The sequence below is a fragment of the Lissotriton vulgaris genome, chromosome 9, assembly GCF_964263255.1.
Source record: "Lissotriton vulgaris chromosome 9, aLisVul1.2, whole genome shotgun sequence".
Classification (NCBI taxonomy): Eukaryota; Metazoa; Chordata; class Amphibia; order Caudata; family Salamandridae; genus Lissotriton; species Lissotriton vulgaris.
The window spans coordinates 811027670-811054346 of NC_141697.1; positions in this window are offsets into that span (position 1 = coordinate 811027670).

Sequence of the window (26677 nt, forward strand, 5' to 3'; positions counted from 1 at the left end):
CAGAGAGTAGGAGAACTTTTGAGAATAATACCTTTTTTGCCAGGCCTGACTTCTGTCATTTTACTGTAGAGAGGAGGTGGAAGATGAGGCAGTTGATTGCACCATTTCAGGCTCTTGGTATGGAGGCGTATCTACTTTACCCTGCCAGATTGAAGGTAATTGTTAGAGGGAAAACTTGGATGTTCAACTCAGAAATTAAAGCGGGGCTCTTTCTAGATGAAATGAGGAAACAGAAAGGAGCGTGAGTGCCCGGGTAGTACATAGGACATAGTGGGATCAGTGGGTGGCACGAAAAGGTAAATGGTTGAGAGAAGGAAGCGATTTGCACAACATAAGGCGGGCACACATAGGTCGGCTGACCTATTTGCCTGTGAAGGGGGGGGGATGGGGAGGGGTGAGCAGAGCAGGGGTGGCGAGGGAGGGGGGTGTGGGGGGGGAGAATAACAATTGGTTGATTATGATTTTGCACATTGTTATGTTTTGGGGATACACAGGAGATATACAGACTGGTTTGTGGCTGACAAAGATTGCTTTTTGTTGTTGGTATCTACGCATGTTAACACAATGGCATGTAGGGTAGCGTCAATTAATGTGTGTGGCTGAAATGATTTAAATAAGAGAATGAGGGTGGCTGCATATTTAAAAACCCTGCGGTTGGATTTGGTATGTTTGCAGGAAACCCATATTGAGTCAAGTAAGATGAATCTTTTGGAGCAACTTGGGTTCAGGGTATTGGCTAGCTCTAAACAAGAAACTAGGACCAGAGGAGTGGCAATCCTGGGCAGGCATAGGGATATGGTAGTGGGGAAAAAGAAGGAAGATAAATGGGGAAGATGGGCTATAGCGGAAATATCCTTCAGGGGTCAGAAAATATCATTAGCCACAATTTATGGCTCTACTGAAGACGATCCTGAGGTATTTCAGTTTTTTGATGCGGAGTTGGCTCAGTGGCCTGAACCCATAATTTGCTGTGGTGATTTTAACATACATGATTCAGAGAGTTCATTTACACGGATAGATGCAATTTATAGAGGGAGGAAAAGGAAGGTGTTCAGGGCTCTGGCTGATATGGCTTTGAATAACTCATTGATTGATCCTTGGATAAAATTACATCCTCATCTTGATGGAAGCACTTTTTTTTCGGCCCCACATAAAACATTGGTTAGGTTAGATTATTTTCTTATAACTAGCAGCATGTTAGCTGGGACACAGATTGAGAAACTTCCAAGGGTGATTTCAGACCACAGCCCAGTAATACTTACCATTAAAAATAATTACTTACAAAGAGCACCCGCACAATGGACTTTTGAGAGAGGACTTTTAAAAGATCCAACATATAAGGAGCACATGTCGAAGTGGATTAAAGGGTTCTGGGATATCAATAGGGGGACAGCAGCTATAGGAGTAGTTTGGGATGCATTTAAGGCGGGAATAAGGGGAGAAACATTGAGCTTTGTCCTGGGAAGACAAAAAAGAGAAAGGGAAAGGAGAGAGTTGATAGAGTATAAATTACTAAGGGAGGAGGAGAATCTAAGTAGGGCAATAAGAAATAATATACCCTTAGAGGAATGTCTGCTTAGAATAATAGCATTAAAAGCAGAGGCAGTGGAAGGCCTGGCCAGACAAGCGGCAGACAAATTTTTGTCTAATAAGGAAAAGACATATGAGCTTAGTGAGAAGGTAGGGCGGGTGCTGGCAGCTAGAACCAGGCAGAGAGCAGCTGAAGCAGGAGTAAAAGAAATACGGGATACACAGGGAAATCTGGTTATGGAGACTGATGCAGTAAGAGAGGTATTTAGGAAATTCTACGCAGATTTATATACTCCAGAAGAGGTACCAAATTTGGGGGAGATTGAGGAGTATCTGGATAATATACCCCCTCCGACGATCTCAGAAGAGGATAAAGAAATACTGGATAGTCCAATATTGCTAGGAGAGGTGGAGGAAGCTCTTGACAGCTTGCCGAAAGGCAAAGCGACAGGACCAGACCAAATTCCGCTAGAATTTTATCAGATTTTTAAAAACGAACTCTTGGCAGACATGTGTATAATTATGCAACAAGCACAAGTAGGAGGCCTCAGCCCAGAGTCCTGGGGGGGGGGCTAATATAATAGTTATCTTAAAAAAAGGAAAGCCATCAGAAATGCCAGGGTCGTATAGGCCAATTACATTAATGAACTCGGATATCAAAATATATTCCAAGATTTTAGCAAAGAGACTGGCCGGGATTATTGAGCAGTTAGTGACCCCTATCCAGCACGGCTTTATACCTGGGAAAGGGACTACGCAGCACGTAAGGACTGTGATTACAGTACTCGACCACGCAGAAATACTAGGAGATCCTGCAGCAGCACTTTTCCTCGATGCCGAGAAAGCATTTGATAGGGTAGACTGGAAATATCTTTGGTGTGTAATGAGATGGTGTGGGTTGGGTGATTCCTTTATAAAAGCGATTCAGGTATTGTACAAGAATCCAGCAGCAAGGATAAGGGTGAATGGGGGGCTTTCAGATGAAGTAAAAATCGCCAGGGGGACCAGACAGGGATGCCCTTCCTCTCCCCTATTGTTTGCATTATACCTGGAACCATTACTGCGTAGGTTGGAGGAGAATGAAAGGATACCTCCAATGAAAAGAAATGAAAATATGGTGAAGTCCTTAGCCTACGCAGATGATGTGGCAATTTTAACTCCAAACCCTATCCTAGCTATAAAGGAGGTAGAGTTAGAGGCTCAGAAATTTGGGAAATTATCAGGGTACAGTTTAAATAGAACAAAGACTCAGATTATTAAGAATAGATATACTCCTTGTGCGGATAATAGGGTGGTTGACTCAGCAGTATATCTAGGAGTAGTACTAACTGCAAGTTTGGAGAGAGTAGTAGAGATGAATTTGGATCCTCTAATAGGTAAAGTTAAAAAAGAACTAGAAAGAATGAATAATCTACACCTTTCCCTTATGGGATGCACAAATGTTGTCAAAATGTTAATCCTACCTAAATTTTTATATTTTTTTTGTACTATTCCTTTAGTTTTTGAAGCTAGATGGTTTAATTTGATAGAAAGGGTACTGAACAGATTTATCTGGGCACATGGAAAGACTCGTAGAGCGTACAGGTACATGACCCTACCAAGAGAGAGAGGGGGCTGGGGAGCCCCTGATTTTAGGTTGTATCAGATGGCTGCTGCATTACAATACATGCAGGGAATAATTGGGGGTGGAGGAAGCGATGCAAGGGTTGTGACCATGTCCACGGAAGTGTATGCTATTATACTGGGGGCTGAGGCAGAAAATAATTTGTTAAATAGAGTGGAATTTGGATACTATAAAAGAACAAGGTTTAAGACCCTGATGGCAGCATCTAGAATATGGAACACATTCCTTAAAAGAATGGGAATGGGCAGATATAATAGGTATGTAAGGCTCTATAAAAACAGATCCTTTCCGGTAGAAATATTTGCTGATTCAACAATGTTGGGATGGACACAGAAAGGGATAGAACAGATTGGGGATATAATGGATGGGGACGGGGTAATCCAGTTTTCAGATCTTAGTGCTAAATATGGGGTTGAGAGAAAGGATTTCTTTAAATACTTGCAGGTAAGGAGTTTTTTATCGCACAAGCAAGGTGGTAGGGAGGGGTTTAATAAAAATGAGCTTCTGGAAAAGATAAAAGTAGGAGGGGATTGCACAATCAGATCCTTTTATGCAATATTAACCAAAGGGAAGGTGGATGATTTGGAGAAAGTTAGCACTAAGTGGGTTGGAAAGTTGGGAGTGGATGCAGGAAGTTTGCAAGAGTCTTTAAATTTGGGATGTAATATTTTGTGCTCTGGACCCCTGCAATCACAACACTACAAGACGTTATTTTCGTTGTATTACACCCCAGCTAGAATAGCTAAGTGGGGAGGGTCCACTGGTATTACTTGCCCACGGTGTAATGCAGCAGCTGCCGATACTATCCATATGTTTGCCACTTGCCCCCAGTTATATACTTTGATTCAAAGTATAGAAGATTTTATTAACAATACTCTTGATATAAGAATTAAACTAACATCTAGGATGATATTGTTTGGAATAGATAATCAAGTTGGATTGGATCATAAAGAATTTATGTTTGTAGCAACTGCAGTATTGAGACTATCAATTGCAAGAGTATGGTTGGATAAGGTACCCCCTGATTTACAAGTATGGCTGTCAAATCTGTTAGCTAGCTATAACCTTGAGAGAGCTATATATGCTCGGAAGGGGAAAAGGGGAAGGAGACTTGGGCTGAAAATTTGGGAACCAATAAATAAATGGAAGGAGAGGATGGCAGCGTAAGATACCGTAATTTAATGAATAGCAAAGGTTAGGATTTTGATATATGATTTGGTGATATAAATATACTGTTTATATTGTTTGTATTGTTTTGGAAAACTTCAAACCAGTGATATATATTGGATGTAATCTGTAAAATGTATAAAAGTATGTTTTGTAATTCAATGTGCAAGTTAACAAGAAAAAAGAGAAAAATAAAAATATATTTAAAAAAAAAAAAAAATGAAGTAAATAAGAATCACCTTGGTGCTCACATCGCATGTGCAATCTGAATTGGGGCCTTGAACTTTGCTTCCCAGGGACATCAGTGAGACAACAAGAAATGGACCAAAGGTTTTAGGTGCAGTTCACCTAATGTGTGGTGACTACTAGTAGACCGTACACGCTTTGCCAGTCCTCGGCCAACACCTCATGTCTCTAGAGGACACTTGTCACTGGAGATCTAGGAGTCTCTCCAAGGGAGGGGGCAACACTCTAGTCTCTCCAGATCCACTTCAATATGGGTCCAAAGAATTGCAAATTACAGGTAGATTGTAGATAGGGCTGTTTGAAGTTGAATTATAATTCGAGGCAAAGGAGGAGATCTTACATTTTCTTGGCGTAGTTCTTTTCCTTAAGGCGAGTAGATGTGTGCATATCAACCATTTGTCAAGGTACAGGGATTCTTGAATACTTGTTTCTTTCCAAACAATTATCACAAAGAGAAGTTGTGTTTTTAAAGTATGACTAGTCACTTGGATGAGGTTGTCAAGCCTTTAAGAGATCACTCTTGTAATTAACAGGAATAGGGCAGAATGGAATGAGGCATACTGTCTCTTTTTGTTCGGTTTGATGACCAGTTACTTGCTTCTTTTTATCCCACCTTATATTTGGTGAGCATCCTGTCAATAGAATCCACTTGCAGCTTTTACTATATTGATACAAAATGGAAACTGCCGCAACACTTTGAAAGTATTTGGACTACAGTGGCACATGCCGTATATCAAGCAGGTTGCCACAGGTACTGCACTTTTAAACGGGTCTTTAGATGTCTGCTGAGCTATTGAAAAGATCTTACTGGCAAAGTTCTGTGAAGAGCACAATTGGTTATAACCTGTCATGTACCAAATAGACAGAGTGGTTACAAACCCACCCGCACTTAACAGGTACTTGGCTTGTGCTTCTAGGGAAAATGCAAATATAAAACACACACTTGTATACAGTTACCAGAAGCATTCCTTTGTAATGTGTGCTTGCTGTTAACCAGTTGTTATGCTCTTAGGTTTATAGATGAAGTGTGTATAGTAATGTCCCCAGAGTTCTGTGTCACTGTGGTTATTATCTATCAGTGACTGCTGTCATTGTTGCCCTCTGGGGCCCATAGACTCATGCCTATTTTACAGCATCTGTATTCAAACAGGAGAGAAGTGGGTGTTCAGCACATGCACCTCACAGTCCAGTAATACGTCTTGCTCCTTGTGTGATCCCACCTGGAAATTATATGTGGGATAACCTTCTTTGTATAGATTCTGTGGGGCTTATTTACAAGCCCCTTGCGTCACTTTTGCGTCATTTTTTACATGGGAAAAGTGATCTAAAAGTGGAGCAAGGGGCTTTTAAATACGCCCTAAGTATATAGCAGGTCTCAGTATGTTGCATCACCATATGGATGTCCAACCTCATTCCTGTTGGGCTACAGTTTATTTATTTAACGTTTCATAGAGCACAAACGTGACCCGTTAGGGTATCAGAGCACTTAACAGGTTGTATTCAGGTTTGACACAGGCGAAAAACACGAATAGGGTTAGAGGGAAGTGACTACATTCGAACATAACCAGGGTATATGCAATAATCAGAGGGGCAAAAAAATGCAGAGAAAAACAGCAATTACATATGAGGGGTGGCAAGTCAGAAATATGCAGAGAGAGTCCACAATTACATATTAGGGAATAATAAATCAATACAAAGAATAGGAGCAACAAAGCAGACAAGAAGTTTTTTAGAATAACAAGAGCAATGCTGCAGAGCGGCGTGCGCAGTGAAGTGAATGGGAGGAATTTGCTCATTAGAAATGTTTTAGCTTCCTACTTAAAGGTTGACAGAGAAGGGATTCTTCTGATGGAGGACGGCAGCGAGTTCCATATTCTTGGTGTGGCCCCAGAGAAGGCATGGATGTAGGTTTTATCCTTACAGAAGCGAGGTGGCTTGAGCACAAGGTCTCTGGGAGACCAGGAGTTACTGATATTTTATTGGATAAGGGAGCACTCCGTTTACCCTATTGTTCTGCTTATCTATGGTGCTATGGTTACTGGGTTTGTCAGTCCCTTGTGGTTATAGCTTGTTTATGTTGGGTATGTTAGCCCAACGAACCATGCACTGTTCACTTGGTGCTATGCACCTAAACTTATTTCATTTGTTCAACAAAACATAAACCTGTTATGATTTCAGTATCTTCTTTTTTATTTTTTTAAACTTCTATTATTTCTTTTTGTCATATGTGTGCTTTACCACATGATATTATTAACAATCGTTCATCTTTCATAAACAGCCAAAAATAACAGCCAGAATAACCTTATCATTTCTTATTCATGTTATGATTTACAATGCCATATAATGTACATTTTATGAGAAAGCCCAATGCATTTCGGCACTACCAAAGTGCCTTCATCAGGGGCAAACCTTGGTACGATGTACTCAATGCTCTAACCGCTAATATTGTTGCTGCAAAAACTCCCTGATTGTCCAAAAACTCTGACTCTCTGTTCAGTCCAACTCTCACGCTCTCTCTAGTACGAAAATCATCCACGCCGTCTTGCTCTGACTCGCTGTTACTCCCGAAAGAAATTATGCCATAATTTCTTTCGGGAGTAACAGCGAGTCAGAGCAAGACGGCGTGGATGATTTTCGTACTAGAGAGAGCGTGAGAGTTGGACTGAACAGAGAGTCAGAGTTTTTGGACAATCAGGGAGTTTTTGCAGCAACAATATTAGCGGTTAGAGCATTGAGTACATCGTACCAAGGTTTTCCCCTGATGAAGGCACTTTGGTAGTGCCGAAATGCATTGGGCTTTCTCATAAAATGTACATTATATGGCATTGTAAATCATAACATGAATAAGAAATGTTAGGGTTATTCTGGCTGTTATTTTTGGCTGTTTATGAAAGATGAACGATTGTTAATAATATCATGTGGTAAAGCACACATATGACAAAAAGAAATAATAGAAGTTTAAAAAAATAAAAAAGAAGATACTGAAATCATAACAGGTTTATGTTTTGTTGAACAAATGAAATAAGTTTAGGTGCATAGCACCAAGTGAACAGTGCATGGTTCGTTGGGCTAACATACCCAACAAGACCAGGAGTTACTGACTCCCCCAGATACCAAGAGTTCCTTGGCAAGATATGCGGGGGAGTTTGTGTAAAGTGCTTTGTGCGTGATACAGACCAGTTTGAGCTGGACTCTGGCTTCAAAGGGAAGCCAGTTCCATGCCTTCAGATACGGAGAGATGTGGTCAAATTCTTTGAGTCTGTTAAGAGTCTTGCTGCGGCGTTGAGGCAAGCTTTTAATGGGGCAGTGGAGATCTTGGGTAGGCCAGATAGGGTTGAGCAGCCGTATTCAATCCTGAGATAACTAACACCTGGACTGCGTTTTTTAGGTCCGCATCTTCAAGGAAGGGCTTTAGTTTTTTCAAATAGCTCAGGTGGAACCTGGCAGATTTGGCCATTTAATTGATGTGGTCACACATAATCAGGTTGCTGTCCAGGGTTATGGAGAGAGATTTGGCCGATTCCACTATGGGCGGTGTGCAGTTAATTGCTGTGATCGAGTTAGTCCATTCCAGGATGTCAGTAGAGTTTTTAGGGGGGAGATTTCTTTTTGTTTGATAACTTTGTTTGATAGCTGAAACTTAGAGTCTTGTTCCTGTTGACTCATGGATTCCCCTGTGAAGCAAAATGTGAGGCCCGATTCAAATAGCACAGTAAATGTGAATGGTGATGTAATCGTAACTGGTTGATTTCCGTTGAGGTTATTTGTGTGAAAAATGATCTATTGTAGATATCCTATAAATCTGAAATGGATTCAGCCCTCTTGGACAACAAGGTACACCCGTAATACAGAGGCATGGGCTGGTGGTAAATTTATTGAGTGACATGTCTCAAAGATCACTTGCAATGTGCTTTTTGTAAATACTTGATTTTTAAGAGACCATTAAGCAGATGATGTCTCCTGGCAATCACAGACTGTCCTTAAAATGCCCTGTCCCTTATCTGGGTCATTAGACTTCTTAATGACGTGTCCATTGCTGTTGCGATTTAGTCCACCCACCTTCCTTCTGATCATCCTTTCTCTTTTTCCTTCAAAATCCTCTGACTTGATTTGATGAAGGATACATTTGTTTGTTTTCCCTGGCTGTTCACATTATTCCTAGAAGTCTCCTCCAATACCAAAGTTCAGTAGGATTTTTGCTCTTGGTGTCCTGTTTCGTCATAGTCCAACTATCACATTCACAGAACGTCACAGGAACACCAATCGCCTGTACAGTTCTGACCTTTGTTTTTATAGGTCCACAGTGCACTTCAAACTCTTTTAAGCCTGCCCAATCCTAATCTGTGGAGGTTTTGCCTGCTGGAAGGCTGGACTGCTGGAATATTTATTTTTGATGTTTGATCTCAGAAGACAGTAGTTGGCCTCCTTTTTCAGGTCTTCAGCATCACCTTTAAGGTTGTTTGATATGCCCCCTCCTGGGTGTTGGCTCTCTGGGGTCCAGTTCCTGCACTTACTCATCCACTCACGATTGTACGAAACGTTTGCGGGGGCCTCACTAAGATGATTTCTGTTTACCTCCCTCATGCACCTGAGGTCTGGTTATTAGGGTTATTTGAGCTACACCCTGCAATTAGGAAGTGCTTCCTGTATTTCTGAGTTAACATAGCTAAGTGGCATGTGGCCAATGGATGGTTTAAGGGCCCTGTGTCGGCATACTCTGACTGGTTGCACTGTACGGCTAATATGAATGAACTTGAGGACACTTAATGCTCCTTTTTAGTGGACTCAGCCAGACCTAAACTCATTTGGTCAGTCTTCACTGCATAATAGCTGCAGCTGACAGTGATCATGCACCAGCTGATATCTGAATGTTTTGCATATCTCTCCCTTTTCACCTAAGCTTACACATCATGCTGGTTGCCATTTTCTGGCCTCTTATCCGACGTTTTCCTTACCAACAGTGATCGAATGACTGAATGTGATCGGGTGATTTATTTCTTACTATTGTAGTTTATTTGTCCATAAGTCAAAATCTATGAGAAATGCTTTTTTTTAAAACAAAGTTGCTTGCTACAGCTGCTACCCCATTAATAGTTCTTAGAGTAGTTCCTGCCATTGCAGCCCTGAGTTCCTCTGACAAAATCTATAACAGACTATGTCAAAATAAGCTATTTGTGACTCAAGTAAAAAGCATGTTTGACTTAAGCTCAGACACCCATAAGTAGTGCCTTGAAACACACAACACCTTGGTGCATACTGTGGGAGACTGGGACACGCCTAATGTTTAGTCTGGTTTGTCTCTTTATTGACTGGATACCAGACTATTCCTGGGCATAGGCTATTGTAGCTTTTCCTTTGGCTAAACCTGCTTGCGCATAAGTCTTTTTGTACGTCAAGCTAGGAAACTAATAGTTTAGACCATCCAAGCACTGAACACTATTTTTCAGAACATCTAATTCATTGTGGAATATAGATGTTTGTTAAATATATTGCTAATCTGCTTTTATAAAACCTGGTTTATTTCTGTATGAGATACTGGAGTTTATTGGGTTTCTTCTCTTCTCTTCAGTAGCAGTAATTTTCACCTTGATGATGTGTGAGAAAGTATTCTAATACCAAAATAGGCCTGGCCTGCTGTGAAGAAAGGTGAAAGAAGCATTAATTACCAATTATCATGGAATGCAGGAGAAGGCAGAGGACAGAAACAAAAGAGGATCCGGGCAAAGTACTAGCTGGGCCTTTACAGAGTTGTATCTCTTTAGTAAACAGTGCTATTGTGTCAGCCAGCCTTTGAAGCTGCTCTGCTCCCACTTAGCGTTTGTGTATTTCCAGCTGGGGTAACCCTCCAGTTTTAGTTTGGGGGCTGTGTGTTTATGTTCATATGACATCCCCTGCATGGGCGGGTTTTAAGAGATTTGTACAATTTCCTAAAGGGTCTGCTATTTTAGTAGAACGCTGCGCTGGGATCGATTTGCAATAAAACAAGAGAAAGTACTATAAAAAAATGGGCAGATAAGTGTGGGACCCTTGTTAGGATTGGATTACAAGTTGTGGCCAATTACTATCAAATAAGCATTAAAAAATGACTCCTCAACACCACCTCCTCTGAAAGCTACTGAAAATGGGAGGGACCAATAGAAGAAAAGGAGGACATCTACTTGCTGAAGGTTGGCCCGCTTAGAGAAGGTCTACGCCGAGGAATATGTAATCATTGTAGCCTTACTATGGAAATACTCAAGGGTCAGTCTGGCTGGCATTGTTCGGCCTCAGAGACCGAAAACGACTGACAAGAGAGGCTCCTCTGTTCAAGAACCAGTTGAAATGGACTGGGCTTTGCAGGAGCCCTTGTTGAAGTGAAAGGTTGAGCTGGTCTCTGCAGAACTGAGGTCTGGACTCTAAGAGCTTTCTGTTGGCTGTTTTGGCACAGTAGGAGTTACCAGGGAAATATGTTCTGCCATCTTCATAAGTTGGAACATTACATCCAGAAGGATGAGATCAGATACAAAGTCTACCCTGGTAAGACATAATCTCAATGTATACGATTTTCAAGTTTTTCCCACTTATAGCTGTTTGCTTGGAAGAAAAAGGCTTCACTGGTACTTTGTGGGCTTTGTATCTGCTCCTTTTGAACGATTTCTAGTTCCTATCTGCTGCCATTATTTGGTCTCCTCTCCTTTGCCTGACCGGGAGGTGCTTTCAGAGCCAGAGGGAGCCTGCGGTGAGGAGCGCGGCTCCGGTGGGGCTCCCAGAACTTCAACCCCCAGCCTCCCTGCGGGCGCAGGTCTAACACGTCAGCGGAAGCGCTGTGAGGTGCTCAAAAGCACAAGAGCCCTCACGCGGTGCGGGCCCGTCCGCGCCCGTCAGCGGCAGACAGAGGCTGGGCTCGGCCAGCCCCCAACTACATGGAAGAGGAGTCATAATCAGCGTGGGTCAGTGATTTTGGACCTTTCTTTCTGAACTTGAACTAGATTTGAAGAGAGTTCTACAAGGTCAGTACATCACAGAACTCACGCATTGTCTGAGATAATTGTCAAGCTTGTCTTTTACAGAGGGGGTTTCTTTTTGTTAGAAAAGTCAATTAGAGGTGCCTGACAAACCAAACTTGAAAAGATGGGGAAACCTAAGACACAGGTACATCGGGATGATGTTTTGGGAAATACTAAAACAACTGTGACCACGTTGGACGCATACCTGTCTAGAGTGGCTACAGCTATAGACAGGGAGATTGAGTTGGTAAACAGGCGGTTATCAAGATCACCATCCGCCTGTACAGGGCTGCCACAGGAGGGAGAGTTAGCTCACCCTATCATCTGTATGGGTGAATCTGAAAACCCTACTTCTGTGCTGGGAGCAGAGAATGGTACCTCTACCTTGGTGGTGCTCTCTCCGGGTGTGGAGCCCGAGCCAGGCACTACACCAACTCCCTTATTCCCCGTTGTCATCATAATTAACAAACAGGGGGCTGCTCAACCCACCCAACCAGCTCCTGCAAACAAGGACGGGGGTATAAGCTCCGTCATCAACACCCGTAGCAATACCAAGGCTGTTAGCAAGCCCAACTCACCACAACACCTGGGGGGGTTCAGCGCTCCGCCGGTAGCACCAAAAGGAAAGGTAAAGAAATGGGTAGTCAAGCTAAAAAGTCTAAAACTACTGTCTCATGTTCATCAGGTGGGGCAACACAGACAGTGTTTGATTCTTCGCTAGTAGAAGTTTTTAAATCTACACTCATCAGCATATTAGATGAAATTACGCCCAATCTTTACGAAGCTACATTATATTGAACAGACCATAGCTGACCAGCATAAATATATACAATCCTCTCATCAACTTGGAGGTATAGCTGCAGCTGTACCTTCAGCCGTAACCGCCGCTGATGCCTTGAGGGAGCCTGCCATGGGGTGGGTGAGGTTATAAGTAGTCAAAACAACTGTGTCTCAAGGATCTCGGACCATATTAGAAGTAACAGCATAGGGGAGCGGAGGGAAAAAACCCGGGGTGTCGGCACATAGATTCAATAGAGAGGACTGGAGCAGTGGCCAAAGTCGTGGAGAAGAAAGGAGGCTTGCACCAGGAGCAAATCAATGGTGTCCCTCATAAATTAGTAACTATCGATCTGCCTCCCCAATCAATCCCGCTGGTGATAATCCTGGGAAATGTCCCGCCCCTTACGGATGGAGCAACAGAGGAATATGACCAACTAAAAAATAAAGTAATGCATTGGTTGGATCGCAACACAACCGTAGGCCATAACATCACACACAACATTATCATGGTTCGACGTGTTGCTTGGGTAGGAGGTTCAAGGAAACTGGGTAGGGGGGACTGCATTGTGGTAAACTTCAGCAATTTGTAATTTGTAATTTGTAACTGAGTTTTGTATCGCGCCAACTCACCTACAGGTCTCAAAGCGCTTCTGACAAAGTACAGCGACGAGAGGACGAAAGTGAAGATAAAGATGTTAACTGAACTACGGGGATGCAAATGCGTCCTTGAAGAGTAAAGTTTTCAGAGTTTTCCTAAACCGGAGAAGGTTGGCCTCTCTACGAAGCACCTCCGGTAGCTTGTTCCAGATGGTGGGTGCTTGAACTGAAAAAGCTCTGCCTCCTTTTGTTGCCAGTTTGAAACGTGGGCAGGATAGCAGGAGGGAATCGGAGGATCTGAGGGCGCGCTTGGGTTTGGTGCATACGACAAGAGAATTCTTGGGGAGGCCGCTGCTGGCCCTTCACATAACGAACAAGGAATACAGGTACTACCCCTAGGATACTTCTATAGGGCAGAGAAGAGCAGGGAGTACAATGGGAACACCGAAAATCATTTATGGTCTTTTAAATCAGCGGTCCATGGTAGGACCAGCAAACCCAGCCATTGGTCAGACAGGGCGAATCCTTGGGGGGCCTTCACCCAAGGACAGAATAGATTTGAAGCTCTGTTGGGATTAAATGATTGCGATTGACTGAGTGAGAGCATGGTCCAACCAGTCCTGTTAGCCCAGCCATTCGTGCCCACTGTTATAGCTTTGTCGGCTACTGAGCCCCCACCTATAGCATAATTGGAATCAACTTGTGTAGTACCAATAGAAACTTCTTTGGATAAGGGGGCAACAGATTGTGAATTGCCAGGAACCTCTATGGCTACACCACACCAGGATACAAATATAGTCCCATTAGTGGATTCTTTTAAGATCCACAACTTTAATGTACTGTCATGGAACATAGCCGGGCTTGCAGGAAAAGTTTGCAGACCCAGTTTGGGTACAGTTTGTAAGCAATTTTCCTGTTATATGTCTCCAGGAGACATGGCTGGTTAACTGTAACCTCTTCTTAGAGCGGTACAAAGCCTTCTTCGTCCCCGCGATTCCTGCAACTAGAGGGAGAGCAAAGGGTGGATTGGTCATCTTTACCTCACTGTCCCTGAAATGTAGGATTAAGCCCATCTTGTCTTCCTATAGAGACTTACAGGTAATCGTTATTGAACTAGTAAATCTTAGTTTATGCCTGATCAACTTTTATAACACAGTTAATAGAGAAGAGGGTTGTAAGATAGCTGAGCTGGACAAATTCGTTAAGTGGCATTGTGGTCCCCAAAGAAATAGCCTAATGTTCGTGGGGGACTTTAACGTCCATCCATGTGGTGACCCAGGACTCTCCAAACTGTGTGAACTGGGGTGTCCTAGGTTAAAGGGTCTTCATTTCGAGCATTCTATACAGGGCAACGCCCTAAATGATATGCTCAATGAATTTGATCTTTTTTCAGCCATGAGACTGATACCCCCATTTAGCACACAAAATATACCGACCTTTAAAGGACGTAGTGGTGGTTCATTTATAGATCACATCTTAATTTCCACAAACTTTCCTACTCTCTTATTGGGTTATACAATTCTGGAAAGCCCTTTTAGTGATCATAACCCTGTATGTGTTAGACTAGGTGAGAATCTAGTAAAAAGGAAGGAGTCTGTACAAATGGTGGGAACCCTGAAGACAACTGATATTAGGGGACGCCTTAAATGGACCCAGGTAACACCACCCCTTTTTTATAAAAATGTACAAGAATCCTGTAAGGCAGCATTCTCATACTGTCTGAATCCAGACTCTACAGCCCTGGGCACATTAAACGCCTTTAAGGGAATAGTTTCCAAAGTAGGGACCCTGCTATCCGTCCCAGGTCAGAGCAAGATCACCGGCAACCCCAAATGGTTTAACCGTTCATGCTCCAAAGCTGCTAGAGCACTAAAGGCCGCTTCAAAAACAACTCCCAGGGATAACTCTCTGATTCGCTCCACACGTGCTAATTATAAAAAGCAGATAAGTATTCGCAAAAGGGAACTAAATGAGGACACCTGGTGGGAGCTTCTAGACCCCCTGACCCTATTCAGTAGTTCTAGATTCTGGAACATTATTAATAGTCCACTTTTAACAAGCGATAGACCGGAGGATCTGGGTACAGACATAACGGAGGAGGAATGGGTGGCCCATTTTAGTGCCATCTTCAAAAGTGCAACACCTGTGTCCGAGTTGCAGCCAAGTTCCCAGTATGGGAACGAGGTTGTATTCACGGCACGAGAAGTGGAGGATGGCATCACTAACCTCACCTGTGAGAAGGCTCCAGGACCTGACGGTGTCCCTCCTGACCTTTTTAAATCCAACCCTTCATTGTGGGTGTCAGTATTGGTGGCTGTGCTGAATGCGGCTGTAAAGGTTGTGTGCCCGAAATCCTGGGGAACCTCTACAATAGTTCCAGTTTTTAAGAAGGGAGATCACAATTGTACCACGAATTATAGACCAATCTCCCTTATTGATTCCGTGGTAAAAGTTGTAGGAGGAGTTGTGCTGAACAGATTGAGCACGTGGGCGGAAGAAAATAAGATCATATCCGACATTCAGTTTGGGATTCGCCCAGGACGCTCAACTGTGGCACAACGTGTCAACCTCTACCTTATTCTCGGCAAGTACACCATTGCCCGTCAGGGGACAATCTACATGGCCTGCATGGATCTTTCCTCAGCCTTCGATTGTGTTAACCGGGAAAGGCTGTGGCAGTCCATGGGGGCCATGGGGGTTGAGGTAAACTTGGTGGATTTCCTGAGGGATCTACATAGAGATACCAGGGCAAATATTAGGTACTCTGAAGACCTGAGGGTCACAAGGGATTTTAACACAAAAAGGGGGGTACGCCAGGGGTGTATCTTAGCTCCCTTTCTTTGTAATCTGTACATTAATGATTTGCACCGGACCCTGCAGGAAACTGGGGTTGATTTTCCGTATGTGGGATGTAGGGGACTGCCCGTCTTGCTATATGCAGAAGACGCGGTTCTCCTGGAGCGCACCCCTAAAAGTCTGCAAATCCTGCTTGACAGATTCCGAGGGTTTATGGCAGAGAGAGATCTGTCCATAAACAACGCAAAAGCATATATAATGCAGGTAGGGCTCCGTCCAAAGCGTCAGTACCCCTTAGTGGTGAATGGAGAGAGAGTACCAATATCCCCCATCTTTTCCTACCTTGGTGTCCTATTGGATGATCGCCTGAACTGGGATGTCCTAACCAAGAAGAAAAGGGGTGAGGTGACCAGGTCTAATGCAGCGATTTTCAGCTTTGCGGCCTAAATGGGCAATCGCCCTGTGGCCGCAATGCTGAAAATGTATCAAGCCAATAGTGTATCCATAGCCACTTATGGGAGCGAGCTGTGGGGATACACTAGAGTGGAAGGAATCCAGGTGAATGAAAATAACTTTTTAAAACAGTTGCTGGGGGTTCCTAAAGGGGCAGCAAACCTTTCTGTTCACGAAGAAACTGGCCTCCCATATATCAGTGATATTTTGGGTATGCGCCCTTTGCTTTTCTGGCTGAAAAGCTGGTTAAACAAAGATCTTGACCTCACACATAAATTATTAAAAGCGTCCCTGAGCTTGGATCACATGTCTGACATACCATGGCTTAACTACCTAAAGGGGTGTTTCAGCGAGATGGGACGTTTGGACCTCTTTTTAACACCTGATTGCATTACTAAGGCAGATGTGGCCCTTGTGAAAGAATCTTTTATAACGCGCAAGCAAATCAAGCGCGAGGAGAAGGAACTGTTGAAAAATGGTGTCAGTAAACATTTAATGCTTAGAACAACTCTTGAAATGGAGCCATATCTCTCGTGGCCTTTGACAAAGCATGAGCGATTTTTGTTAGTCAGGTTCAGATTGGATTATTTCCATCTTTTATTAGTAGTACCTAAGGGGAGCCACAAAGGTCAGGTGGCTGTGACAATGTGTCTCCACAGGATTTGCTACACTTTGTCTTTTTCTGTTACTTTTATGAAGCCGCCGGAGGCTATTTTTAAAATCCCTTTTAAAAAAGCTAAATTTTTCACAGGTTCGCCCAGCTCTCTATTTTTTGCAACTTTTAAAACCTGAATATATTCTGCTTAGTGTTGGTTTTTTAAAATGCTTTTTAAGGTATAGGAAATGTCTGGAATCTTAACTGTCCAGGATTCTGTGTATTTTTATGAACTGTTTTTATTATAATAATGTGATGCATACTGTTTCCTTAACTTTCGATTGAATAATGGGTCAATTGTACTTTTTATCCTGTACATCTTTTTGCCCTATTTTTGTAAAGACAAAATGTAACTTTTATGGTTTTTATCACGAGAACCGAATAAAGTTTAATGAATGAATGCTCTCATGTAGTGTTCAGCTTTGCCCCTCTGGATGATTTCAAGCCACAATTATTTGACTAAGTATGAAGGTAAATCTTGGCGCCTGGGCATGGTGGTCAAGTTACTCCACCAGCAAAACCGTCTATGTTAGTCCAGCTCTGAGCATTTCACCTCAAAACTGAAGGCTTCAGCGGGAGCCCAGGCATTACATATTCATCTTAAATGGACCCCGCTGGCTACAGTATCCTTCCTTGCTCTGCTAGATATCTTGGATATCCATAAAACTCAGTAAGTCTAAATGTAAAGCATTTGATAAGTGCATCCCCCTAGGTAGACCTGATCCCCTGCTCCATCATGGTGGGCTTGAAATTGCACACTCACTAATTGACTTACATTAGGGATTTGTGTTTTCTTAATACTTTTGCCTTACTTTTTAGAAATTCATATAGCCTCTTCCCCTGTAGAGGTGGACCTCAGTAAGGCCTACCAGTGCTAGGGGTTTGCCCTTCTCTGCACACACATCCTCAGACCAGTAAATAGAAGTTGGCACAGAAACTGAAATAGCAAAGCGATATTTTATTAACCTCATGAGGTGGAACTACATTCACACAACACCCTTCGGGAGTGTATGAAGTAGCACAAGGAGTAGAAGAACCATGGGTCTTTTATACCCACGCAAGAGCTCAAAAGAAGGCAGTACAAGAACACATAGGAGAGTTACATACATAAATGGCCATACAAAAATGCACAGTCAACAAAGAAGGAGGAGCCAATAGTTGCTGACTTTAGTAGAAACATCCTGACAGTAACAAACCTAAGCAGGTGCATGGGCAGCTACAAACTCTTCTGAGCATGTGCAGAGTAGCAGAGGCTAAGTATAGCTAGTTCTTTGAGCAAAACACAAGGGTAAATGACAGAGAAAAAGGAAAGAGCACATGGCTAACACAATGGCTGCCAGAAACAAGACGGCTTCAGCTAAATGCTAACATCTATCTCTGCCAAATTTCCACAACCCAATACAATTTTCAACAGTTCTGTGTAATTGTGTTCATTCAACTTTTCTCCTTTTTCTTTAATTGTTTTTGGAATTCTCGGCTTTATATTGTTTAGAAATTCAACATGTAAAACCTACTGCCTGTAGCAATAACTGTTAGGGGTTAAGTCTAGTTTTATTCATTGATTGTGTTGTTTGACACAACAAGATATTAGATAACTAATTAGTGGAACCTATCCACCAAATTTTTTATTCAGAATCTCGCCCTATGTTGCTTTACTTTGCCATAGTGCAGGAGTTCGCATTATCCATCGTTTTTACTTATCTGTTCACCAAAAAGCATCCCTGCCTAACTTAATGGAAGCAACCTCCATCTTTGAGAAGTCTTCCAGAGACTGGCTCTGTTTCTTTCTGTCTAGTTCTCTTTCATCCTACCTCACTCCTTCCCACCTTCTATCTTCTTTCCGCCTTATGTTGCCTTTCTCTTACTGCTGTAGGTTACTGCAGCTGATCACAACGCTTTGAGGACCTCTTATTATGTCCTATTACTATCATGCTTAAGCCCTCCCCAAGGGTGTCCCACGTAGGTCCCAAACATGGACATTAAACCTGTTAGTCAAGGAAAGAGCAGAGAACTTAAAAGAGTTTCCTAATTGGACCTTAAAAGGGCCAACAGGCAGATCCCTGACTGAATACTTTTATATCGCACCTGTAATCATCCTCCCCTACCCCTCTATCCTAAGTAAATTACCCACATTCTATCCATAGTATTAGCCAACTTCTGCCTACTTATTGGGCTCACTGCTGAAGCCATTTATGAGTTCTGTATGTACTCCTCCTGTTTGTTCTCCACAGACCACTCAGGTGATCTCTGTGGTGTTCCTTTGAGTTCTTCCTCTACTTCTTCTTGTTGAACTTCATAGACCACTAATGTGGTGTCTATGGTATAATGCTTCTATTCTGCACCCACCGTTCCTGTGTCAAATCAAAAGACCCGAACCCTTGACTGTTGTCTGCCTGGATCTCCAAAACCACTACTGGTGTGTGGACTCCATAGAACACTACTAATGTAGTTTGAAGGTTGCGCCACAACAGCTCCTGAATGCCTGCCATAGTCCCAATACTATGGAATGTGCTGATATTTCTTTGGTGCCAACCTCCACCATTCTTAAATTGACTCCATAGACTCATTACAATGGTATTGGTGCGGTTCCCTTGATTCTGCTGCCACTGGTTCTGGGTCCACTGCATACACATCTCTGCCTTTGAGTGGCTCCAGCCCTGTTCCCTGATCAAGTACCCAGTCACCAAAACCAGTTAAATTTGATGGGGTAATATGGTAGGTGTAGTCAATAGTCACTCTATCCTTAATATATCTCATCACTTCAAGTCATGCTTAAGCAAAGCTACATGTCTGGTGCAACCTGTTTAAAGCACACTTATATCCCTAAGGCACAACACCAAAACTCTTCCCACTAGACGACATTGGAAACTGTTTACGGGGTGGAGGGGGTTAACAGGATGCACATGTCTTCCTGGGCACCAATTATGTCAATGTGAGCCTTTTACTTCTGAGTTTTGTGTGATCTGACTTACTAGTAGACCCAGACCAGAGCACCAGGTACAGCCTTTAAGCACTAGACTCTCAGGGTTATGAAGCATAGCCACCAAAGGCTTAGTCAGGTAGGTGGTATGAGGTTAGAGACTCACGACTCAGCAAAATGACAGTAACATGCCTTAAAGCAGTGTCCAACAAGTGCTTTTCTTTAAAAAAGAAAGTACTTTATTTTGGCTACAATGGTATAGTACATATCAAATTACCAGATTACTGTATCTACAAAATAATCTGGAGTCAACCAAAGTCTGTGATTAACAATAGCTCCAGTGGAATGTTATTTACCACGGGAATTCTAGAACCCCTTGCCTCTATTGAACAGATCTTACCTCCCACAATTTGTATGCTTGTTCCATAAATTGCTCAGCACACCATGAGGGTAGTACCATGTTGTACTTAGGGAGAGGCCCCCCACCCTACGGGGTCATTTTCCCTCTTAGAAGTATACCTGCCAGTGTGTCATCCTATGCGGATGACACGTAACTGCTAATTTTGTTCCGAGAACATTCAGAAGCATCAGGCCCCCGTCCCAGCCTCACAGCTGCCTGCTACCAATGATCAAATCTTCTCTAGCATGAGCCCAGTTGGAGCCCGCAAGAGCAGCAGCCATCACACCAGGCCTAGCCACGGAGTCTAATCCGTTCTGGCCCTCATCTTGAATGCGGCTGGAGTGCCGTGCTCGGTCCCACAAGCCCTCTTCAATCCGGCATCATCCCCGTCCAATGTTTGAGTTTTGCCAAGCAGGCAACAGGAGAACAGCTCCTTGTGTATCTTCACAGAGTGCACAGGGAGGCCAAATGCTGGCAGATCAGGAGATGCAAGAGTTCTCATAGTGAGCATCTGGCATGTTAAGCATTGACCAGGCACCACCTCTCATGTCCCCAGTAACATTTCAAATTTTGTTTTAAATATCTGTTGGACATGCAAATTTTGTAAGTGCTGGTTTATCCTGACTCAGTTCCAAATTGACGGGAACCCAGGCCTGTGCGCAAGCTTCCTAAATTAGTCAGATCTCTTGATAGCGACTCAAGTATATTTGATGCACCGAGGTGCCGATTGATTTGTGCCCCCATACATTATGCTTTCATTAACTTGGAGACATCTTTTGAACTTGAAGGTGTACAAGTTCAACTCCCTTGGTTCATCAATTATAGAAGGATATTATTCAACCTTAAGTCTTGAAGATGGTCTGACGGTCTCATCGCCAACACAGACCGAAGCGTTGACTGCGACATCTATTTCTATGTTCATTTGTTGGTTTGAAGGAATTTTTTCTGTTGTATCAGATTGCTTCCCTCTACCAACTTACAGAATAGATGTACACATAGTTCCTTTGCAGGCAAATTGATGTTACCTACAGAGCTATGTTTACGTTGATTTCATTTTCATTCTCCCTGGTTCTTAATTGTTCATATATTAAATATATGTTTTGTTTGAAGTAAAGTCTGCCCCGTGTGTTACATTTTAAGATTTTTTGACAGAAGTCTGCTAAGCAAAATCATTCTTTTAATGCCTGATTGATCAACAGTTCACCACTAGTCAGGGTTGAACCGCAATACATTTTTATGAAATATCATCTCAGAAATTCATCCACAAATAAAATCCCTTGTAGGCAAACATTCCCTTATTTCAAGGTTTATTCTGACAACATCATATTATGGCAGGACTGAAGGTGCCAAGCTGACTGAAGGCCCAAGGGCTCAAACACTCCAATTGTCATTTTTGCTGAATTAGCGTGCAAGAGATTAAACATATCATATGGCAAGAAGGCACAAGTGTTTATCCTTCTAAATAGAAGCACTTCAGAGGTAGTCACGATTAAATACTTAGAAAGTACTTTCCGAGTAGCACACAGTCCTGGGACTATCGAAGGCAAGTGGATGTACCCCTTTGACCCTGCTGAGGTGGTATGGTCCTGAGAAGAGGATTCCTAGTATCCACGGGTCTGTTTTTCTGGGGGTTCTTTTTAGCACTGTGAAACCCTGGCTAGGTAGCTCTGCGCTCTGACTGATTTAAATACATACCTACCACCCAGAAAGTAGGCAGCATGTGAGAGTAAGCAATGATCTATTTTCTACGAAGTATGTACATTTTTGGTTTCACATTGACCACACAATACCAACAAGCCTTTAATCTTTGTTAAAGAATTTACTGTTCTAGGGTTGGCTTATGGTCAGAGCCACAGAATTATGTGATTCTAAGGTCATGGCACTTTCAACATAATTATGGATTTGACGCATTTGCCACATATTCCATCATCTGCTGCATAATCTGCAGATGTTATCAAAAAATTTAGCTTCTAGCTCAAGCAGATCAAAAATTCTAAAAGCGTTGTAATAGGTGTTCTGCACAGTGAAAGGCCCTTCTCAAAACCCGACTGTTCATCTTTCAGGTGTTTGTTGCAGTATTTAGTTGTTAAAATTGTACTATTGAGGAGAAGTATTTGCCCAGACAGTGTTGCTATGAGTAAAAATGACAAAATAATGAAGTAATACTACCACAAAATGTGCCACATAGTTTGTCTTTTCTTGCCTCATAATTTAGTCAACCTTGCCACATAATTTCGTTCTCCCCCGCTGCATAATTCCAGGGGCCATACTTATGGCGATCCTTAGTCGAGGTGCATCCTCCAAGGAAGATGCCAATCAAGATAGACTTGGAACAATACATATATTTCTTTTAATCAAGGAGGCGGAAAGTGGGCAAGACCAGTCGCTTTCAATCAAACGTTTGTCTGTAGCAGAAAAGAAGTATTGAACTCACGAACTGAAGCATCAAACACAGCGAATTATAATCATTTCTAGGGAGCAACATCGAAGAGGATAGTGAAAAGGCTGAGACATCTGTATCAGGATAAAAAGATGTATGGAAAAATCCTCACCCCCAATCCATGGACCCAAAATCATCAAAGTGCCACAGACTGATCTTAACCTGTAAAGACGCACCATCAATATGCTTCAGTTTTGTTAATCCAGGCAAACGCCATTATTTGAGTTAACCAAGTGAGCTCTAAAACAAGTACAGATATTTGCTTTAGAGATTGCTTAAGTGCTATATGCCAGGAAGAACTGGCAGACACCAAAGTGAACTGCTAAATGCCTGAATGTGGCTATGGTACAGAAGCAACCTGGCTATGAAAAGATGCATCGTGTAGAAAAAGGTCAAACAACAATGTTCATCAGACACACTAGACATCAGAGTCACTTGCAAACTATAGAAATGAGGTATTAAATACAATTCATGGTCAAAATGATCAATTGACTTCGATGGAACGCGAACTACTGAGATTACCTGCCCTACACGGGAAGTGATATGGAATCATAAAGCAAAAACAGTACTCTGCATTTCTCTGAAGACCATGCCTAAGGGAGCTGCTCATGGGGCCATGCACTGGGTGCAGAATCCGTGTACCTGGTATGCTGATTTCCTATCCATGGGAATGGGCCAGAAGGGCACACATAACAACCGAGACATCACGAGACATTTGACCAGATATGCACCATCGTTGCCAACCAAAGATCAGGCTGCATCCACTGTGGTCTAGATCATGGGCAAAAAATGCGGCATCACTATGATTGGCCAGACAGAATCCAATCCGATCACACTGCTGGCTTTTTAGTTAAACCGGTCCTAAAACAGGTAGAAATAATAGGCTGTGCAAACTCCATAGCATCATATCAAGAACTTTATAGGCTAAGCAGAAATAAAGCTGGAATCAGTATGCGGCTACTCTATTCCATTCTTACAAGAACAAATCATGAGGACATTGTTGGTATTACCTCATGTTTGAAAGGGCCACCTTTTTACCTCCGCATTGGAAGCAATACTGATGGAGACTAACCAGAAACATCTTCAAACTCCAGTTGGTGGGGGGCGTGGTCTGGCCATGCAGGAAGATGGTCGCCTGACAGAGAAGCTCCGCAGAGGGACGGACCCCTGACGAGCTTCCTGCCCTCACCTGGTGGTTGGGATCCTGCCTTTCATGCTCCTTTGCTAACGGAGGCTTTACTGAGCCCGGCAGTGGTTTTCCGAGGCTCAGCGACGTTATTCTTCTTCTTTTCCGGCATGTCGTCACGGAGCCTGTCCGCCCTGAAGTGGGCACCGTGAGCTGTGCGCTGATGACGCCGTGCCTCTCCTCAGGGTAAGCCGCGCCCCATGCAAATCTAGGGCCGGCTTCCTCACACTCTAGGCCGCGCTCCCTCAGACGACGAGGCTGCGTTCCTCAACTTACGGAGAACATGATGCGCCTAACATTGTGTATGTTCCTAATACACGGCGCCTTCTTTTAAAAGTGTTTTCAGGGGATTTTGTTGAAGTCTAGTAAAAGAAGTCCTTGAGACTTCCTTTTACATGACGTGCTTCACCATCTAGAGGCCCTCTGAATTATTTCCTACATGATTTTCTGTTCTGCCTCCTCCAACTCAGCTTTATGTACCTCAGTGTGTTGATATTGCAAACATACGGAATACTACTGCTTCATGTTGGAATTTCGCAGGCAGGACTATAAGTACTATTTACATTTTTTATATTTCAGTTTGTCTTTCTACCAGTTATGCCTTCATGAAACTTTTGACTCTTATTCATAGGCACTGTCTGCTATATCAATACTACAAGCTCATGCTTTCCTTTGAGTCAGTCCTGGGTGTATGATATTTCTCTTCTCTCACATGCTACCTCCTTCTTTGAGAAGCGCTTTACCCTCAAATTTAGTGCGCGCTTCTCAATGTGTATAACCACTTCATCGCCATTACATTGCAACTCTACTGTCATACCTATTTGCTGTATTTACATGCTTTGCTTATGAGGTAGTTTTGATACGCAAGATTGCTTACTCCAACTCTTCACTGGTTTTGTGATATACTATTTGCTATTTTGTGGCAATGTTGTAATAATTTTTCTGATTTCAGGCATTAGTTTTATGCTGTTTGTATTGTTCACTTTCTTGCTGTATACAATTTATTACCTCCTTGTTCTTTGATACACCCCTGGCTTCACCATTGCCTCATATTACGATATTTCCTTTATTCGCTATTACAGACCACCACTAAAACAGTACATGCCGATGTCTAACAATAGGAATGGTGGTCGTGGGCCTAAACAACCACTTTTCAATGAAGTGGGAAAACAACCCTCTCCTTTGGCAGTTAAAGAAAATGGCTCTACGTCACCTTCTTCGTCGCAAGCTGCATTACCTCAGAGCGACAAGTACCTGTCTGACACCATGCAACACATTTTGCAAGAACTTTCTGGGGTCAACCGACGGCTGGAGGGCCTGGACATTGCTATGACTTAATTGACTGCAGAAACTAAGTTTATCAGGGCAGAACGTACTACTTTTCACACCAGGATTGATGTAATTGACTCTAAAATAACGGACATAGAGGGTCTGTTCAGGGTTCAGATCAAGACCTACTCTTCCCACACAGTAAGATCATCGATTTGGAAGATCACAGTCGTAGAGACAATATCCGCTTTTTTGGATTTCCAGAAAATATTGAAAAGCAAGATACAAAGTCCTTTCTTTGTGATGCCCTTCCCACTTTGACTGGAATTTCTTTTACTCCTCCTCTTGAGCTCCAACGTGCTCATAGACTGGGCCCACCACGTCCTGGACCTTCTGCAAGACCTAGACCAATCATTGCTTGTTTCCTTCGGCATGAGCAAACTAGACAGATTCTATCAATGGCTCGTACACGTGGCTCCTTTCTGTTTCAGGGTCATACCATCTACATGGCTGCAGACTTCTCTAAAGAAACGAATGAACGAAGGAAGGCGTTTCTCTCCATGCGACCACAGTTACGTCAAATGGACATCAAATATGGATTATTTGAGCCTGCGCTTTTTCGCATTACTAGGAAAGGAGAGTCCAAAGACTTTTACGATCCTGCACTTCTACAGCAGTTTCTGGATGGTATCAGGTCCGATGATATGGAAACTCAGTCTCCTTCCAATGCCCAATCTTCTCAATCCAAGTCCTCATCTACAAATTTACCAACGTCTCATTTACATACCTCTCCTGACTCTAGACAACTTGGCAGAGATCTCACTCGTCTGCCTCGCTCTCAGGATGACAAAGATTCGTCTCTACGCTCTGTCTCTTCTCACACCAATACGAAGCATAGAGACAAGTCTAGATCGCCTCTTAAGACGCCATCTGATGCTGACTGAATTATTTTAATGTTTTAATCCTTTATTACTTTTTCTTATTATATAAGCTTATAGCAGTGTTTATTATTCACAATGCTTTTGTTGCTCGCTTAGCTCACTGAGATTTTACTGCATGATATAATAAGATTAATTTTCCTTAGTGTTCTATATAGTGTTCTACGCCCTACTATTCGTCTATATTTAATACTAATATGTGATTTTCAGTTTTACAGTCATTTAATAATTTTCAGGTTCTGCTTATTATATACTATAAGGCTGTTACCTTCCCGCAGGTAGTTTTTCTTCCTTCCTATACATTCTCCCTGTTATAGTGATGTTATTGTTGTTCGGGTAATCACTCAATATTTCATTTATTAACCATTTCGCTTTTGAATGAATGATGTCTATTTGTTTCATTGTTTTTTATGTTTAGATTGTTTCTGATCATTTTCTTTTGTTTCTCTTCCATTGCATGATTTTATGGTTTTCCCTCCTTGTCTTTACATGCTATCTCATTCCCTCTTGTTATGTTGGTTTGTCTCCTTTTCGTGTTTTTCTTCTTCTTTTCCTTATCCTAATATTCTCGTCTAGGTCTTATTCTAACGCCGTCTTTCTTTTTGTGGTGTGATAACTTCTGTTCTTTGTTTCATATTGTGTTTTTTACCTCCCTGTTCTTTCATGGTTTTACACTACCCGTTCGGCCTC